General features: G+C 43.6%; 1 protein-coding gene across 1 annotated transcript in view; it reads left to right on the forward strand.

Annotated features, from left to right (window-relative positions):
* bnl (branchless) overlaps window positions 1-19839 on the forward strand; it is a 244497-nt gene that overhangs the window by 49502 nt on the left and 175156 nt on the right. The window lies entirely within an intron of this gene.

Genomic DNA, 19839 nt, shown 5'->3' on the forward strand with positions numbered 1-19839 from the left:
TTGAATGATAATTTAACTACCAGTTTAGCAAGTTTGTACATTGGGATTGATTGACGAAACTGGTAGGCAGTTTAGATTGTCACTGTCTTTGGGAATTTATTGAGATTGTTAGGGATTTTTATGGATTTTTAATGGTTTATTACTAAACCGGTAGTATTTTTTAGTGATAAAACTTTAATAGACTTGAACAATATGATTTTGAATCAACGTTTGAAAATTTGGGTTCAAAAAACCTTCTGCATTTATGTGTTAAGTTTTCATTATATCAATTTGTTCATAACCATTTGACTGAATCGAATGTGTTACATTCATTTATTTATTTATTTGGAGGGAAAAGCCCACACTAGTGGGCTCAAAACTTCATCATTTCAGTCCAATCCTACAGATACATTTGCTTGAACTAAGTCCTAAACATATAAAAAGATATTAATGATAACATAATTAACTTAATTTAAATACAGAAAACAGAAACCGTCAGGAAGTTAAAAGTACATTATAAAACAGATTCTTAAGCCTAACACGGGCGATATTAAAATCAAAGCAGTTATAACATTTGTTGAAAATCTTGCACATGCTAGTTAACTCATTAGCGCTGTAGTTTGTGCGAGAAGCCGGGATATTGAAAAAAATAATAAGAACGTAAATTTACGCATCTGATATTGACATTTAACTGCTGCAGAAGTGAACCGCAATTAATGTCCGATCGTAGGAGATCAGCGATGAAGGTAGCCTTAGAGACGCAACAGCGAACACTAAGTAATTGTAGGGACATCAAATTACAGTGACTTTCATAACTAGGGAGATTGAAATGATCACTCCAGGGTAGCCAACGAAGGGCGAAACGTACAAATCTTCGCTGAATGGCCTCAATACGATTCACCCCGTTGCTGTAAAAAGGAGCCCATACTACGGAACAGTACTCTTATGTGGAGCGGACTAGCGAACAATAGAGTGTTTTTAAACAGAAAATGTCCTTAAAGTCTTTGGCGAAACGAAAAGTGAAACCAAGTTGCGAAGATGCCTTAGTGGAAACATATGCCACATGGTCCTTGAAGGTGAGTTGTGAATCAAGTAGGACGCCAAAGTCTTTAATGGTAGATTCACGGCTTAATATTTGCTCCTGCAGGCTGTAAGCATAACAGATAGGTGATTTTTTCCTGGAAAACGCTATAATGGCACATTTAGAAGCATTTAATACCATCCTGTTCTTGTCACACCAAACAGTCAGTCGCGATGTAACTAGAGCATGTGTGTTTTAAATAATCTAGCACCAATAGTTCAAAAAGTTTTGAGACTGCACATAAAGCAGCGATACCACGGTAGTTGGACACCGATTGCTTATTGCCATTTTTGAAGACAGGGAAAACAAAAGAATTCCTTCAGCAGTCGGGAAAGATCCCAGAATCCAAAGAGAGGTTGAAGATGGATGCTAAAGGTGCGGCCAGCACTCCAATACAGTTCTTAATAACCGCGGAAGGGATTCCGTCAGGACCAGTGCTGAAAGAATTTTTCAAACGAAGGCCTGCTCTACGAACATCATTAGTCGAGATAGGTGGATGAGGCCCAACAGCAGAAAGTACGGGAACATCACTTACGGCGGCTACGATGTGCTCGTTAGGTAAATTTTCTTTGACGAAGACACTGCTGAATTGTGACATGAACAGGTCAGCGATTCCCTCCGTATCTTATTCTTCTTGATCCGTATTGTATATTGTAGAAGGTAAGCCCGATTCCTTCCGTTGATCGTTCACATGATTCCAAAAGCTCTTGTGATTTGCTTTGAGTTTAGTTTGTAGATGGCGCTGATGGGCTTGATAAATCTGTTTGTTGCGCCACTTATACTGTTTGTTAACGAGGTTGTACTTCCTCTTCGATGCATCCGTTTGAAGTTTACAAAATATCTTCGAGGCAGCTCGTTTGGCTAACTTCAGTCGCTTGAGTCGGTGGTTGGTCCAAGGAGGGTTACTAGATATGGGTGGAGTTGTCATGGTACAAACTGGTCGATCGCATACACAACAATATTCGAGAAAATAGTAGAGGCAGCATTCGCGTCACGATCTCGGAGTTCATCGTCCCAGCTGATGTTTTCGAAAAAGGTTGCCATACCCTCGAAGTCAATCCTACGGTAGTCATACGATACGCTGTCCACGGTAACCCGAAAAGTGCAAGCCTGATATAAGTTTACTAGTATTCTTAGATCAAGTAGTCTATGATTTTCATTAGATATCCCGTTCCGTTGCAGAAAATCAGCAGTATTGTAGCAATCTAGGAGAGATGCTACTAGAGGTGTAATGTATGAGCCATTAGAGCGAGGATGAAAGAACCCTGTTTCATTCGATGACCAGTTGACTGAAGCAAGATTGAAATCACCAACAGTAAGGATTTCGTCAGTCGCATTCATCTTGGATACAACCCAAAAAACTGAATCAATGTGTTGATCGATCAACTCAGAATCGCCAAGTCGATCCGGGGGTAAATACAACACGCAAAAGAAGACCACTTTCAACGGTAGGGTAACAGCCACCCACGCCTATTCGACTTTTTTTTTTCCTCTGTTCGGGACCTAACACTACTGCGACCAGTAAATTGATCTATTGTAGTATATCCCGTGTCCTTAGTTTAGTGCATGTCGTATTACTCCATCACTATTGAGAAATGATGAAGTATTCGATTTTTTTTACAGTTGCCACTCTTGCATTTATCGCAAGGATCCGACTCTAATTGAAAGGTCCCGCTATTTATACCCTTCGGAGTGTTGAAACACCCTCCAAAGGCACGCCCCTTTGTCAGTCAAAATTGGATTCCTTAGCAACAAAATTAAGGATGACACCGATAATGACCATGCATCAGAACTCTAGTCTTAACCACTTCAAACTAGGGAACAACGAAGAGAAGATTAGGAATCACATAGATGAAGAAAACTAACTCATTTTTTGCCTTGTTTCAAGATCATCCTCGGTAGACAAAGCCGAGTCTTGTCACTATCAACAAGGCATAAAAAGTAACAAGGACTAAGATGTGTTCCTTGGATTACTGAAAAATCCTGTTCCCCTAGTTTGAAGTAGTCAGGACTAGGAATCGGTGGTAGATCTTACATCCCGTAACGTACCACGAAAAGGTGATCTACCCACGTTACGGGGCACCTATTCGACATACTTACCTTACCAATCAGGCTAAGGCCTTGTTGTCCTCTGCTGTCCGAAGAAGTCGTCTCCACTCTACTCGATCCATGGTCACGATCATTCTTACAACGTACCCAGCCCACCGTAGTCGCCCAATTTTTGCAATGTGGACGATGGATGGTTCTCCCAGCAGCTGGTGCAATTCGTGGTTCATTCGCCTCTTCCACGTTCCGTCATCCATCTGCACTCCACCGTAGATGGTACGCAACACCTTCCGTTCGAAAACACCAAGGGCGCGTTGGTCCTCCACGAGCATAGTCCAGGTCTCGTGGCCGTAAAGGACCACCGGTCTAATCAGCGTCTTGTAGACAGTCAACTTCGTGCGGCGGCGAATTTTATTCGACCGGAGCGTCCTCCGGAGCCCAAAGTAGGCACGATTCCCTGCCATAATGCGTATTTGAATTTCTCTGCTGGTATCATTTTCGGCGGTCACCAGTGAGCCCAAATACACGAACTCATCGACCAACTCGATTTCGTCACCGTCAATCTGAACTCGGGGTGGGAGGCTAACATTGTCTTCCGTAGAACCTCTTCCTTTCATGTATTTTGTCTTTGATGCATTGATGGCAAGTCCAATCAGTCTAGCTTCAGCCTTCAGTCTGATGTACGTTTCCGCCATCATCTCAAAGTTCCTTGCCATAATGTCAATGTCATCGGCGAAGCCAAGGAGCTGGATGGACTTCCTGAATATCGTGCCACTCGTGTCTATCCCAGCTCTTCTGATCACACCTTCTAACGCGATGTTGAACAGCAGACACGAAAGTCCATCACCCTGCCGTAACCCCCTTCGAGATTCAAAGGGACTCGAGAGTGTCCCCGATACTCGAACAACGCACATCACTCGATCCATTGTCGCCTTGAACAATCGCGTCAGTTTATCCGGAAGTCCGTACTCGTGCATAATCTGCCATAGCTGATCTCGATCGATTGTGTCGTATGCGGATTTGAAATCGATGAACAAATGATGTGTGGGCACGTTGTATTCGCGGCATTTCTGCAGAACCTGCCGAATCACGAAAATCTGGTCCGTGGTAGCGCGGGCACCCATGAATCCGGCCTGGTATTGCCCCACAAACTCTCTTGCATATGGTGACAGACGGCGGCATAGAATTTGGGAGAGTACCTTGTAGGCGGCGCTCAGCAGTGTGATCGCGCGGTAGTTGCAGCAATTCAACTTTTCGCCCTTTTTGTACGACACCTTCCATCCACTCCTCCGGTAATATCTCCTCCTCCCAAATCTTGGCAATTACCCAGTGCAGCGCTCTAGCCAGTGCTTCACCACCGTAATTTAATAGCTCACTTGGTAGTTGATCTACACCAGTTGCTTTGTTGTTCTTCAGCCGACCGATCTCCTCCTCAACTTCTTGAAGACCGGGGGCCGGTAGCCTGTCGTCTTCTGCGCGTGCTCCAAGGTCTGTTGCCATGCCACCTTCGTTTTCTGCTGCTTCACCGTTGAGGTGCTCGTCATAGTACGACACCTGAGCTATTAGGTGGATGTAGTAACCTAGAGTTAAAAGTAGAACGAACTGCTAGCAAGACACCACCACCGGAAGCTTTGGGTCTAGTAGCTCGAGAACGATCAGTGCGATAGACCGTAAAATCCGAACTAAATATTTGCTTAGAAAGTGTGTTGCTGTTCTACCAAGTTTCGATGAAGGCGTACATATCGTAACAAGCATCCGAGCAGGCCAATTTGTACTCAGCTACAGTTGTATTCATGCCTCCAACGTTTTGGTAATACAGCAATATTTCAGCTCCCTGAATCCTGGATGCGTTACGGTTGTCATTAGAGTCTCATGGTGGGGAATGACTGAAATTGTCGAGGGGCTATGTACGGATGTGTAGTGATCATTTCCCGCTTCGGCAGAGCATATACTGTTCGTGCAATTACCTAAGAAACCAAGCTCAGTGACTTGAGCATTGCAATCAGAGTCATCCTTGTGAGAAGTGAGTGACCTACGGTATTAGAAATTACATCATACGAATGAGTACAAGTGGCTCACAACCGAGTAAAAGTTATTCACTCTTAGATGCAATGAACACCCCTTTACACCACTTGGTAGTCATACTTAAAATTTTCTACGTTTCCCTTACTGAAGCACTTAGATTAGCACTCTATCCCCCACATTTTTTTTCTGTATTTTGCTGATGTTGGACAACGAATAGAAAAAGCAAAGAAAATAAAATTACATTGAGTATTACGTTCGTCTCTGTTCTTTCGATAGTCATAGCGAGCGAGCACGTAATTGGATGATTACGGCTGAAAAATGTGATCAATTTTCAATAGTTAACCATTGATAATCAACTATCATCTTTTAAACCAAAAAAGTCTTACATTCAATCTGAATCAAATGGTGTAATTAAAATTTAAATTCATTCACAAATGACCATGCCATAAGCGTTCAAACCCTGACACTGTTTCGTTACAATTTATTTGTTTATTTACACCCCAGTATAGTCCAAAAAGACGTAGTCCTACGTAAAAAAACAAGCCAAAAAGAGGTTCCACTTGGCAACGAATGCAGGAACTTTTCCACAAAATCCATTCAATTGACACTAAATCCATAGGCGTGGTCAGAGGCGATCGCCCTTCTAAAATCAGAAAATAAATAAATTCACAAACTTTAACGAGGAGGATCCCATCACTTTGCGAAATTAACTATCGAAATTCAAATTATTACCTTATGAATTTTAGCCACATGAAATCGATGAGCACATATCTAGACCACATGTCTACCAACACTTCAAAAGAGAAGAGGCTAAAGGCGTATAAGAAGTGCTTATGGTACGATGATCTTTTTTTTCCGTGTTGGGTATTTTGATTACTGCGACCAGTACTTAGATCTATTGTGATATATTCCCCGTTTTAATATTGTTTTATCAGTATGTCGTATCACCATTTTTTGAAGTGACCGACATTGACTGACCGAAAGCATTTTCCCAGTCAGGTATTACATTTCGAATGAATTGCACTACTTGGCTAGAAACTGAATTCCAAATATCAAAGGGTTTTGTCAGCCCCTTATCCAGAAAAATACGCACCTCTTATTGAAGATTGCTATACAAGAGCATAGCAGGTGTTCAGAGTCTTCTTTTTCTATGCCACATAATCGACACATGTCCTCTTGAAGTTTTCCTATTAGCTTCAAGTGATATTTACATGGACAGTGTCCTGTTATTAAACCAGTGTACATACTGAGATCTTTCTTTGATAGTTCAAGAATTTTGCTAGTCATTGAAATACTCGGATTAATAGACCATTTCGACTGCCTAGCAATGAGAGTGTTGTTTCAATTGGTCTCCACTTTCATTTTTTTCCCATTTCTTGAAATCCATTCTAAGAGAGGAAGTAGAAACTCCATAGAATGGTTCTGGTCCTATATAAATTGTTGAGATGATCCAAGCCTAGCTAGTGTGTCGGCTTTCTCATTCCCTTGAATTCCGCAGTGACCAGGAACCCAAAAAAGGTCACTTGGTTTTGGCAGGTCAATTTACATTCACAAATTCAAATTCACATTCCCATACAAGTTTAGAATTACATGTTGCTGATTATAAAGCATTTAGTGCTGCTTGGCTATCAGACATAATGCAGATCTTCGAATGTCTATAATTTCCACGCAAGCTAATTTTAGAACATTTAAGCATTGCTTGGACTTCTGCTTGGAACACGGTAGGCCAGTAGCCCATAGATATCGAGATATTTATTCCTGAACCTGTTACCCCTGCTCCTACACAATTTTCCAATCTAGAGCCGTATGTATAAAAGACAATTGATCCTGGACGAATGTTTGGTCCCCCATTGTTCGACAAATCACGATCCGAATCTGCTACATTGTAAAGACGATCGAAGTGATATTTTTTCTTCATCCAATCTTCATTTTGTATCACAAGAGAGTCAATATTGAACATTTTTAGGATGCTCATATGTCCTCTAAGATCACCTTCAAGGAAGTTCTGTGACTGTCGGATCCTTAATGCACTCCTTTTGGCTTCTAATTGAATAAATTGATGCAACGGAAGCAGATAAAATAGAGCATCTAGTGCCATACTTAGTGTGCTGCTCATTGCACCAGTTATTGAGAGAGTGGCTAGTCTTTATAGCCTCCCCAGCTTCTTCTGAGCTGATTCTTCATTAGTTTTAGGCCACCAAACCAATGATGCATAGCTTATTCTCGGTCCTACAATCGTCAAATAAATCTAGTGCATCAATTTAGTTTGCTGTCAAGAGTAACTCCCAGATACTTTACTGTGTTTGAAAGTTCTAAAATTATTCTTTTCAGTTTAATACTAGTTATGGACATTTTTTTTTCTTCGTGTGAATGGTACAACAGTTGTTTTAGATGGATTAATATTCAATCCTTCGCCAGTGTACCACGATGAAACATGCTTTGAAGCAATTTGCATTCTACTTGAAATGATATAGTCTTAGTTTTCACGCACTAATATGACTATATCATCTGCGAAGCCAATAATCTCGAAACCCTGTGCTTCTAAGTTTTTGGAGAAGGTCATCAACTATTAAAGACCACAGTAGAGGGGAAAGAACACCTCCTTGAGGACACCCTTTTACAGCTATCACTGTTTTAGATGAGACGATGATCATTCATAAGGCTGCATTATCAAATTTATTCGTCAATGCAAAACTTATCAATATCGATAGTATATTCACAGACAAGCAGAAATATCACATTGAATATTGTTCAATATGAAACATCGTCGTTAAAACAGTACACTGAACAGATGGCGGTAGTGTGTAAACGTCAAACGCAAGGGTTATTGACTATACGCGCCACAGGTAGCGGTACTGCCAACAAAAAAAATTTAAATTGATCGTTAAATGCGTATTCGATGAAGAAACTGCCAGAGTTATGTCTGTTTGTCTGTGCTTTATTGTTGCATTTTAGCTTATTGCGAGCTCTCAACTTAGTGTTCAAGATGCACTTCCATAGTTATTAATTGAAAGTTTTCGATGCCTTTTGCAGTAGTATAATTGTGTGGCAAATTCAATCATACTCTATACCCAGGGAAGTCGAGAAACGTTCCAACCTGAAAAATGCCTAGACCGGGACCGGGAATCAAACCTAGTCACCTCCACCAGCATTGGTCTTGCTTTGTAGCTGCGCATTTACCTACTGATATAAGGGAGGTCCCACATAGTTAGGAATACACACATTCTGCATCATACCGTTGTGCAGTACAGTCGGTTGTTTGATTTGCTCGCTCAGTGCCAGTGATATTAATAGTGCTACGCGTTTGTTCACGCTTTCGGTCGTTTGGGTGCATCGCATAATATGTTGAAGCGGAAGAAGAATACAGGCTCGAACCAGGGTTCGAACCCTGCAACCCAGTCTAACGCTGCCCAAGGCGGCAAAAAGACGAAGAGAGACGCATCCGACCGTAGAAGTGTCCATACCCCAATGAATAGTGGTCCCCAGGAAAACGCCACAGCAATCAACGGTAGTGACGTCGGTGATTTCGGCGGGTCCGTTGAAAACTTGGCCACGGGTGGCCAGAACGGTCCGAAAGTGAAACTTCCACCTCTGGTGGTGAAGTCAGTACCACTCGACAAGCTGGCTCAAGAGATGGCATCCCTTGGCGTCGCTGCCGAGTACAAGCTGTGCGGGGTTGGCACGAAAATCATCCTCCACACCAAAGCGGACTACAACAAAGCTTTGGCTTCGCTGAAGAATTCCAAAGCGGAATTTTTCACACACGACATCCCGGGCGACAAACCATTTAAGGTAGTCATCCGAGGCCTTCCGAATTCCGAAACGAAGGTGATCGAAGCTGAAATTAAAGACCGGTACAAGCTGGCCCCCATCGCCGTCTTTCGGATCAAGAGGAGGAACGAAAGCCAGAGGAAGAACCAGGATTGCCTTTTCCTGGTACACTTCAAGAAGGGGACGGTGACGCTTAAAGGGTGATACGGTCAAAATTTGGTCAATATCAACTTGACGTATTTCTTTCAATTTTGCATTTAAAAAACCTGAACACCCCTCATTTTGAAGATGTGTGTGTGTAGAATGTTGCTCCCATTTTGATTTTGGAATTCACTCTTCAGTTGTCAAAATGCCGTCCAAGCAAGAAGAGCAGCGTATCAAAATTTTGCTCGCCCATCGCGAAAATCCGAGCTACTCGCACGCAAAGTTGGCAAAATCGCTAAAAGTTGCCAAATCAACCGTTACAAATGTAATTAAAGTGTTTGGGGAACGTTTGTCGACAGCCAGGAAGTCTGGATCGGGGGGAAATCGAAAACCGGAAGCCGCTGAGACGACAAAGAGAGTTGCCGGTAGTTTCAAGCGAAACCCTAACCTCTCTCTCCGAGATGCCGAAAATAAGCTGGGTGTATCGTCTACAACCGTGCATCGAGCCAAAAAACGAGCCGGACTATCGACTTACAAGAAGGTAGTGACTCCAAATCGCGATGATAAACAAAATACGACGGCCAAAGCGCGATCCCGGAGGCTGTACACGACGATGCTGACGAAGTTTGACTGCGTGGTAATGGACGACGAAACCTACGTCAAAGCCGACTACAAGCAGCTTCCGGGACAGGAGTTTTATACGGCAAAAGGAAGGGGAAAGGTAGCAGATGTTTTCAAGCACATGAAACTGTCAAAGTTCGCAAAGAAATATCTGGTTTGGCAAGCCTTCTGTACCTGTGGCTTGAAAAGCAGCATTTTCATAGCTTCCGGGACTGTCAACCAAGAAATGTACGTGAAAGAGTGTTTGAATAAACGTCTGCTGCCTTTTTTGAAGAAACACGGTTGTTCCGTACTGTTTTGGCCGGATTTGGCATCTTGCCATTACGGTAAAAAGGCCATGGAGTGGTACGCCGCCAACAACGTGCAGGTGGTTCCCAAGGACAAGAACCCTCCCAACACGCCAGAGCTCCGCCCAATTGAGAAATACTGGGCTATTGTCAAGCGGAACCTAAAGAAGACCAAAAAAACTGCTAAGGGCGAGCAGCAGTTCAAGGCAAACTGGCTTTCTGCGGCGAAGAAGGTGGACAAGGTGGCTGTACAAAATCTGATGGCAGGGGTCAAGCGTAAGGCCCGGCAATTCGGATTTGGAAAAGCGGAAGCCTAACTGAATATTTTTCCTGAATTTTATACTAATTGAACTTGAAAAAGAAATTTAATTTGATTTTTTAAATAAACGATTTCACCGATTTACACGCGTTTTCCCTTGACCAAATTTTGACCGTATCACCCTTTAATGCGTTGCAAGCAATCCGCTCGCTCTTCAACGTCATCATCCGTTGGGAGTCCTACCGTGGTGGCCGCCGCGATGTAACGCAGTGTCAGCGCTGCCTCAACTTCGGACACGGCACCCGAAATTGCAACATCAACCCACGCTGCAGCTTCTGCACCAAGGACCATGCCTCCTCCGACTGCCCAGATGACAGTCCTGAGGTTATCAAGTGTGTCAACTGTGGCGGTGCTCATCAGGGCTCTGACAGGCAGTACGCCAAACGCAAGGAGTTCAAGCGTATCCGAAAAGATAAAGATGCATCGACCTCCAACCAACCAGGACGTAAGAAAAATAAGTCCCCGACTTTCGGGCCAGGCGATTCTCCGCCTCTTCGAACCAACCAGCAACCGCGAGTGCCAACCGCTACCCCCCCCCCCCCCCCCCCAACCAGCGCCCGGTGAACAAATTCCACTCTCCCCTGGATCCTGGAGAACACCGCCAACGCTAGAAGGTATGTACTGGGTGGACGAGTGTTGGAATATGTTCGTCCATGTTACAAGCGCTTTCCGCAAGTGCACCAACAAGAACGAAAAGTTCGAAATTATCGTGAAACTGGCTACCCAACAAACAATTTGAGCTGATTAATAGCTGAATAAGCTATTTTTTAGCTGAAAAAGCATAATTTTGCCTGAATAAGCTCTTATTCAACTGTCAATGTTTGTTGGGTATGCATTATGGCGTCTAAACCACTATGCATAGTCACATGGAACGCTTGCTCCTTAAGAGCAAAAACCATCGAGCTTGCGGACTTCCTCCGCAAGCATACCATCGACGTGGGCCTCCTCACCGAGACCCACCTCAAGTCCGGCTACAGTTGCTGGTTACCGGACCACAACATCATTCGGCTTGATCGTACCAGCTCCAGGGGGGGAGGGGTGTTGCGATCATCGTCAGAAAAGGGATAAAATACCGCAGTCTGTCCCATATCCGCACCTCTATCATCGAGGCCCTTGGTGTGGAGGTGGAGTCGGCGACTGGATACGTCCAGTTCATCGCCGTCTACTGCCCTCGACAATGTGCCGCCAGCAGCGGACTAGCGGCTAAATTCAAGAAAGACCTGGCCACCATCACCCGTACCGGTTCCCGTTTCGTTGTTGGAGGAGATCTGAATGCTCGCCATGAGGCCTGGCGGAACTACCAGCAGAACCAGAACGGTCGTCTGCTGTTCGACCATTCGCAGCATGGGCTGTACTCCGTTTGGTTCTCGGACGAGCCAACATTCATCTCACCGCCCATCGACGCTAGACCTGTTTCTTACAAATACCGGCTTGTCCAAGCCGGTAGCCCTGAACGAACTCAGCTCCGACCATCAACCGGTGGTGGCTGAACTGGGATACAACGTAGCTCCTGCTCCAAGCCTGCACAAGGACTACCATCGCGTAAACTGGGCCCAGTTTGGACACGTGGTAGACAGGCACATCATCGACAACCCGCCGCTTGACTCCGTGGAGGACATCGACCGAGCGTTGGAGGTACTCCACCAAGCCATAACCGTGGCTGACGAGGCGTGCGTCCGACGAGTTCCTGTGAGGGGTAAGTTTATTGCCATTGATTCCCACACCCAACTATTGATTCGACTGAGAAATGTTCGTAGACGCCAGTTCCAAAGAACCGGAGATCTAACGTGGAAACGTGAAATGGCCGATCTGAACAAGGAGATTGCTTCCAGAATGGTCTCACTCTGGAACGAAAGTTTCGGGCGGCTCATCCAAGATCTGGACGACCGCTTCAGATCATTCTGGAAGGTAGCCAAGGTCCTAAAGACGCACCCCAAACCCATTCCACTCAAAGATGAAAATGATGTCGATCGGCTCATAATCACCTCTCAGGAGAAAGCAAATGTGATTGGCGAGCATATTGCCAAAGCACACATGCTTAGCTTCAACATCCAAAGTCCGCTTGAAGTTCAGGTTGAGCAATGCGTACTCAACCTTGATTCCTCCCCTTGTGCCATCCCTCCGGAGGATAGAATCACAGTGGAACAGATTTGCTCAACGCTGAAATGCACCAAAAACATGAAGGCCCCCGGATTTGACGGAATATTCAACCTAGTGTTGAAAAATCTCAGCATGAAGGTTCACTCTCTGCTGGCTGCTGCCTTCAACAGATGCTTGAAACTGCACTACTGTCTGTTGGGCCCTTTGCTATACAGCATCTACACTTCCGACATTCCTCCCTTGGGTAACGGTTGCGTGTTATTTCTGTTCGCAGATGATACCGCTATAACCGTCAAGGGAAGGATGCCTCGTGAAATAACAAACAAGCTTCAACGATGCCTTGACGCCTTTGCTGATTATGCCACCACGTGGAAAATCAAAATCAATGCTTCCAAAACCCAAACAATAATGTTTCTCCATCGGCAATCTCCCAAACTAAAACCAGCTCCCTCTTGTACTGTAATCATGGATGGCACAAGGGTTGCGTGGTCTGCCGAAGTAACCTATCTCGGAATGTTGTTCGATGAAAAGCTCCTCTTCCGTTCGCATGTAGAGAAAACTGTAGTCAAGTGTTCCGCCTTGGTTAGGCGTCTGTATCCGCTGATTTGCCGAAGATCCCGCCTCTCAAGGGTGAAGAAACTGGCCGTCTACAAACAAATCATAGCACCTGCGATCCTCTACGCAGCTCCGGTGTGGGAATCATGTGCTCAGACTCACAGGAACAACATCCAGGTTGCTCAGAACAGAGTGCTTAGAATGATCCTTGATCGTCCATTTGACACAAGAATTTCAGACCTCCACCAAGAGGCGAACATTCCAAAATTAGATTTCAAAATTGATGACATTAAGAATAGGTTCATGCAGAAATGCAATACACCAGAACATGCTTTGATAAGCAATTTGTATATAGCAGGTTAGGTGTATATAGTAGTTACAGGTTAATTGTAGTTGTAAATAGTAGTTATAAGCAGTCTCCTTTTTCAGTTAGGAATACACCATCTCGCTCTAATGCTTGCCCTCTCCTCTAGCTGGTAGAGGAAACATTCATCTACCTGCTGGTGTCATTATTTTTCATGAGTGAGCTTTTATTTGCGAGAAATCGACGGCTAAAGACTTTGTTAACAAATGCAATTACGCCCCTTTGAAATGTTGGCACTGAATTGTTGGTTTGCGAATAGCAGTGTTTTCCATGTATACCAATCTAACATTCTTTTAAAATTAAATTTGGTTGCATATTAAGATCACATGATCAAAAATACTGACGAAAAAATTCTGAAGAGCATCATTGTTTGTACAGCTTCTTCTTCTTCTTCGCTTTTCAAGCTTATTGCATATCGCATATTAGCTTATTGCGTGCTCTCAACTTAGTGTTCTAGATGCACTTCCTCAGTTATTAATTGAGAGCTTTCGATGCCTGTACCATTTTTGCATTGGTATCATTGTGTGGCAAAGCCCAATCATACTTCTATACCCAGGGAAGTCGAGAAATTTTCCCACCCGAAAAATTCCTAGACCGGACCGGGAATTGAACCCGGTCACCTCCAGCATGGTCTTGCTTTGTAGCTGCGCCTTTACCGACTGAGCTATTAAACTATTAAAAACATAACCTTGAGGGTAAAATCAACTTTTGCAATTACTCCTACATGTCGACTGCGTTCTGGAAGATGTCTTGAAAGTTTAGGTTTTGAGTCCACAGTCAGATAAAACGAATTTGTATATGAAAGCATCCAACGACCATTTGCCACCTTAAAATTTCGTCATTATATGTTCATATAGAATTTATGTTACTTGTTTTCCGGCTCGTTTTTGTTTCATTAAGCAATTCAGTTGTGCCCATCTAACAATCCTTTATGTCCCCATCAATTGCAAGGACGTGGCCAGTAGAGTTCTTGATAATTTGAGGTTGTGTCACGTCCTTCTAAGAGGCAGTGACTAATCCCCAATAGCTGTCTTTGATGGTCGCCTACATCACTCGTTCATCAATCTTGTATTTGTACCACCTACGCATCTGAGCAACTTGGATAAATCTAATACGAATGCGAATGTTAATTTAATGTGTAAAAACAAACAGTGGTATTTGCCGTGTCCCGGGTAGCCTCAATAGGCCGAAAATCAAGTCAAACCGTATTAAATCAGCATATTGGATTCATCCCTAGTGCTGACCCCTGTTGAACGATAACCTAATTACGTAAATTTTATCCCCGTTGCTCGTTTTTGGCTTGGAATCAAATTTGGTAGCGAGTGGTAGCTGTGTGGTCTCGCATCTACAGTAGGCAAGTGGGTAGTCATACCACACCGTGCACCACCACGAACACATCCAATATATTATGATAGGCATCATCATAATACTAACATCACATTATGCGCTCGGACATTATGCATGCAGCGAGATTCGTTCGTTCGTCTCCCCCCTCCCCTCCCCCACGCTCCACCATAACTGGGTAATTGGTGGCATATTCTACCGGCTGATGACGACGGTGACAGTTTTTCCGCTTGTTCATGATTCGCTTTCGTTCGGGGCAATTCTGGACCAGTCGTCTAGCGGCAGAAGCAGCATCGCTCTTATTCAATCAATGAGTCTACCCGGCATGGCGGCGACGGGTGGCATAATCCGATCTGCGTTAGCGGGATGATGTGGCCGATCCTTCGCGTAATATTGCTTCTAGTCGTCGGCTCGGTTACATAAGCTCATTAGGCGCAACGGGGAAAAGGACAATGACCACCGTCCAATTTTGCATTCTCCCAACCAGTTCCGGCTGCTTTGTTACTTTAAATAGGAAAATTGTCATAGGAAGTAATAAATATATCTTGAGAAGTGTGCCCCCATTTGAGTTTGTCTCTGTTTAGCGCGTAGGCACCTCGGCGGACGGTTGGTGGTACATTGACCGCGTACATCAGCCAACGGACCTAAATGTTATGTAACCAGATTTTTGCGAAGATGATGCAAGAACACATTTTTGTGTCTTTGTAATATTTTGAAGCACGGTTTGTCAGCTCATTTGTCAATGGATACGTTGCGTTCGCTCTGAATGTGATCATTTACAATGTTGATTTCTTCTTACTCTACATGGGTTATTGTGTTCCTACTGGAATATATGCCGGTCCTTAAAGCAGAGTTCCTAAGCACCTCTACAGAAACCACCACCTTCGGTGGGAAAAACGACCAAACAATATCACACCCGATGATCATCGCTGCATGTACCGTTGCGGTGCTGTGCATTTCAGTTGTCATCGTGATTTTCCGAACAGCCAGCCGTGTCAGGTTGCCTGCCAGACGGTTCCCTATGCAGACTCGCTGGTGTTGCGCTAATTTGAGCAACTATCCGAACCAGACCACTTGAATCATGTTACGTTCGTTCGGCTACATAGACTTTGTAGGAAGTCCTCTTTCCAAGTTGGAATGTCTGACCGGTATAGTTAATTGGTTACATAACCGCAGCCATTCATTAAGCTTTCAGCGCCATCAGTGCTTGATCAGATGATCGATCTCAATCCCGAAAATTTCCCCAAGCCATGAAATGTTATCAACCTCTGAACATCGGAGGTATCAGAAATTTCGCTTTTCTTGTTTTCGGCCAAGCGACTGACTCTCTGACGCCGGTAATTGAGAGCTGAGATCGCTTATCGTTGATCTTGAAAATGCATCGTCCGCACTCGTTGTCGTCGTCGTCGTCGATTCAAGGGTAATCACCTCCAATTACATGCAGCAAATGGCGATCTGACGCCGACATGGGATCGCTGCAAGTGCAGGAAAAGTGAAATTTTCGGGAATTCGTTTTTACAAGATAAGTACAAGATCTTGGTTGCTCCTTTTTGGATTATCGCCCATGGCAGCTATCGATGGAGAAAACGAGTTCCCTCGAGACTCTCCACGGTGAACCAAGCTGTCAAACTGTCAGGTATAACTCGATCCTGTGATCGCCGATTGCTTCGCCCAATTTGTAATATGATAATGAGGTGTGATTTAAATTAAATGAACGACTAGATGATGCGAAAATTTTCCTCCGGATCCCTCCGATCGACGATGACAGAATGAATCCCCTAATGATACCTTTTGGGAAACGGCTTTGTTTGCCTTACGTTCGAACCATAAATTATCTGTCACACAAAGTTGCCGCCACTGCTCACGCATCCTAAGTGAAGATCTTTGGGTTTTATTGCCTTCTACGTGTACGCAGAGCGGTTGTGCCAAAAGACCCATGGGAAGGCATGTAATTTCACAAATTATATTGTGAGGAATGGGCAGTGCCACAGCGGCCCGGCAATCGATCAGGACACGATCAGCTGCGATGGTCATTAAACGGGGTGTCCGTTATGCGCGCTTCCTAAAGGTTTTTGTTTTGTTTTTTCAACGTCTTCAAATTCACCGGTGACTAGGGTATGTGTCCGTAACCTCAGTCTAAGATAGGGTGTCCCAGAATGTTTATGCGGGATTTAAAAAAAAAAACGATATTTTTACTCTGTTTACCGCAAATTCCATTTTTATTTCATATTCATGTTTTCTATAAAATCCGAGATCCGATCAGTCGTATGCCAAGTAGCTGATTTTTGGTCTCACGCTACTCATTAGCTTCAGCACAGATGCCTTTCCAACAATTTTGGATACTTTTTCCCAGTCTTTCGCAATCTTTGTAACGGAATCCGCTGTCTTTACATGTTTCTGCAAATATGCTTTGGTCAGGGCCCAAAAAGTTTCGATTCACCTGGCCTGGGGACAGTTTGGCGGATTCATCTCCTTGGGTACGAATTGGACCTTGTTGGCTTTATACCAGGCTACCGTGTCCTTGGAGTAATGAACCGATGCCAAATCTGGCCAAAACAGTACTGAGGCGTCGTGTTTATTTGTTTATTGTACCCAGGGGTTGAAACAGTTGACGTTTTTTACTACACTCGCTTCGTTGTCGTGCGCGACAGTCTGTTTTTATTCGTACACTCATGCTCTACCGTCGTCTCTCTCACACAACACAACCGGTAGAATAACATTCGAGCGAAAAGAAAATTATCAAATAACTATCGTATGACATGAGTAATTTCGTTCTAATTCCTCAACTGGGTGTAAATTAAACCATATCTGATCAGAAATGTTATTCCTAGGACATCATTGCTTGCTATTTTCAGAATTCACACAAGCACAACATCAGCAGCTCTTATTATGAGAAAAACTAAAAAACACACATTCGTGACGGTCTTCGGCGACAGTGTCGTATGACAGAGCCTGTCATATGACATTTTAGTTTGGTACTGTACTATGATAGCTTGTTTTCCAAGTGTCGGAGGCAAAAGCAGTCGATTATCACAGAAAATGTGTCGACTACCGTGACCGCTTACAAGACTGATTGTACCACAAATAAACAAATAATTGTGCCGCAAACGATATTTCACTGTCAACTTGCAGATATCCTTATAATTTGGATAATAATTAGGGACGACAGAAAATTGTAAAACTCTTCATTTTTACATGAAAGCTATTTTGGTTCGTGGATGTAATGTCGGTCTACTGTACTCATATTGGGTCTATAAATGGATGCAACTTCGTCCTATCGAATGTGACCCTCGATGTACAAAGGTTTGGCACGTGAAATCGTGCTTTTTTTTCATTCCTTATCATTCATACGTAACCACATTTTTGGAAGAAAGAGACAGTGTTTTTTTTTCCGGTTGATCCAGATAACATAAACCACGCTACTTTTAGAATCTAAATAAAAGTCAAGTATATCATCTCACTACCACCTATATAACGAACGAAGTCAAATGATAGTTATGTAGCAACAATAGAACACGGCCCATCAGCATTTGATAAAAAACCGTTCTAAAGCCCTTTCCACAAAAATCGAAGACCGCTCACACAAAACAAATTTCCTCTACCCAATGGTGATGTTAGTTAGCGTCAGCGGCCTTCGACATCTGAGGAAAGGGCTTTAGAATGATTTGTTTACAAATGCTGATGGCTATTGTTACTCTAGAGTTTTTCGAAAGACCAATCAGAGATCCTATCCATACAGGATCTTGCTTCCTTTTGCAAAGATATTCAAGATTTCAACTATGGATATTGTATAACAGAATGTACTCCCCAAGTAACCAACAATCCCGCTAATTCGCCTTTTCGCAATATAAGGCTAACATGCGTCTAATACGAGGGGGGGACACATCTAAATATCAATTCTAGATGCTCAAAAAATCTCACCTTAGCGAATCAATCTTCGAAAAATCATCTTTCATTTCTCGCATCTACTTGCATCGCGCTTCATCTTTTTGCAGGAAATCTTCAAAATTGACATAAATCTTCCTTCTATGTACTCAGCGTGCGTGCAGCTAGCCACAACAAAACACAATCTTTTCTGCATCGTAGATAGAGTCGTCCCCCTCGGTCTAATATAAAGCTTAGCATGCCCTATGTTAGCCACTTATCAGCCTTATATTACAAACAGGCGAATTAGCGGGCTTGTTGGTTACTTGGGTCACTAAATGATTAAATACACATTATATAACGCTATCTACCGATCCTGCTCATATGTATGGTTCTTGTCTTCAGCAAAGATGTTCACATGGACAGGACCTATCTTAAGGTTTCGTTCAGAATAAACTCACCTGGTGGCGCTAGTGTGACACTAATTTTTCCGTCGTCGGCAAAGTTGTTGCGATGGACAAGACCTATTTTATGGTAAAGAGTTTAGCTCATAATTCACTCACCAGGCAGCGCTGGTGTGACATTCATCTTTCATTGATTGTCCTAACTTAAAGGGTGAACACGAAATTATTGCGACACATTCAACAGGGCATAACTTTTTTACCATTGGGTAAAAATCAACCAAATTTTGCACACTTTCTCATTGATGTGTATTGTGTACATGCTGTCAAACTCGAAGTCGTGTTTTTCGATTCAACGAAAATGGAGGTGAACCAACGCGAGTTGAGAGAACAAATTCTTTCCAAACACCTGGAATTTCCTGACCTGTCACACCGGCAGTTGGGAAAAATGTTGAACATTCACCATTCAACCGTCTCCAGAGTGTTGAAGCGGTTCCAGGAGCGGTTGACGTTGGACCACAGCAAAGGAGCTGGAAGAAAACCGGGACCGCAGAACAAAAAGACGGAGGGAAAGGTGAAGCGGATGATTAAAGCAAATCCCAACGTCTCAAGCCGTGATTTGGCTAAAAAGATCGGCATGTCGCAGAGCTACGTCCAGAATGCAAAGAAGAGAGCTGGACTACATACATACAAGGTACAGAACTTCCCAAACCGCGATGAGCGGCAACAATCGACGGCTAAAACTCGGGCACGGAAGCTCTACGAGAAGATGCTGACAAAATATGGCTGCTGTGTGATGGACGACGAAACGTATATAAAAGCCGATTTTAAGCAAATTCCGGGGTTGGAGTTTTTCACCGGCAAGAGCAAGTTCGATGTGGACGACAAATTTAAGAAGAAGAAAATGTCGAAGTTCGCCTCCAAATATCTCATTTGGC

This window comes from Ochlerotatus camptorhynchus, unplaced genomic scaffold, assembly GCF_037179485.1.
Source record: "Ochlerotatus camptorhynchus isolate MF236.1 unplaced genomic scaffold, CSIRO-AGI_Acam_v1.1 ptg000153l, whole genome shotgun sequence".
NCBI lineage: Eukaryota > Metazoa > Arthropoda > Insecta > Diptera > Culicidae > Ochlerotatus > Ochlerotatus camptorhynchus.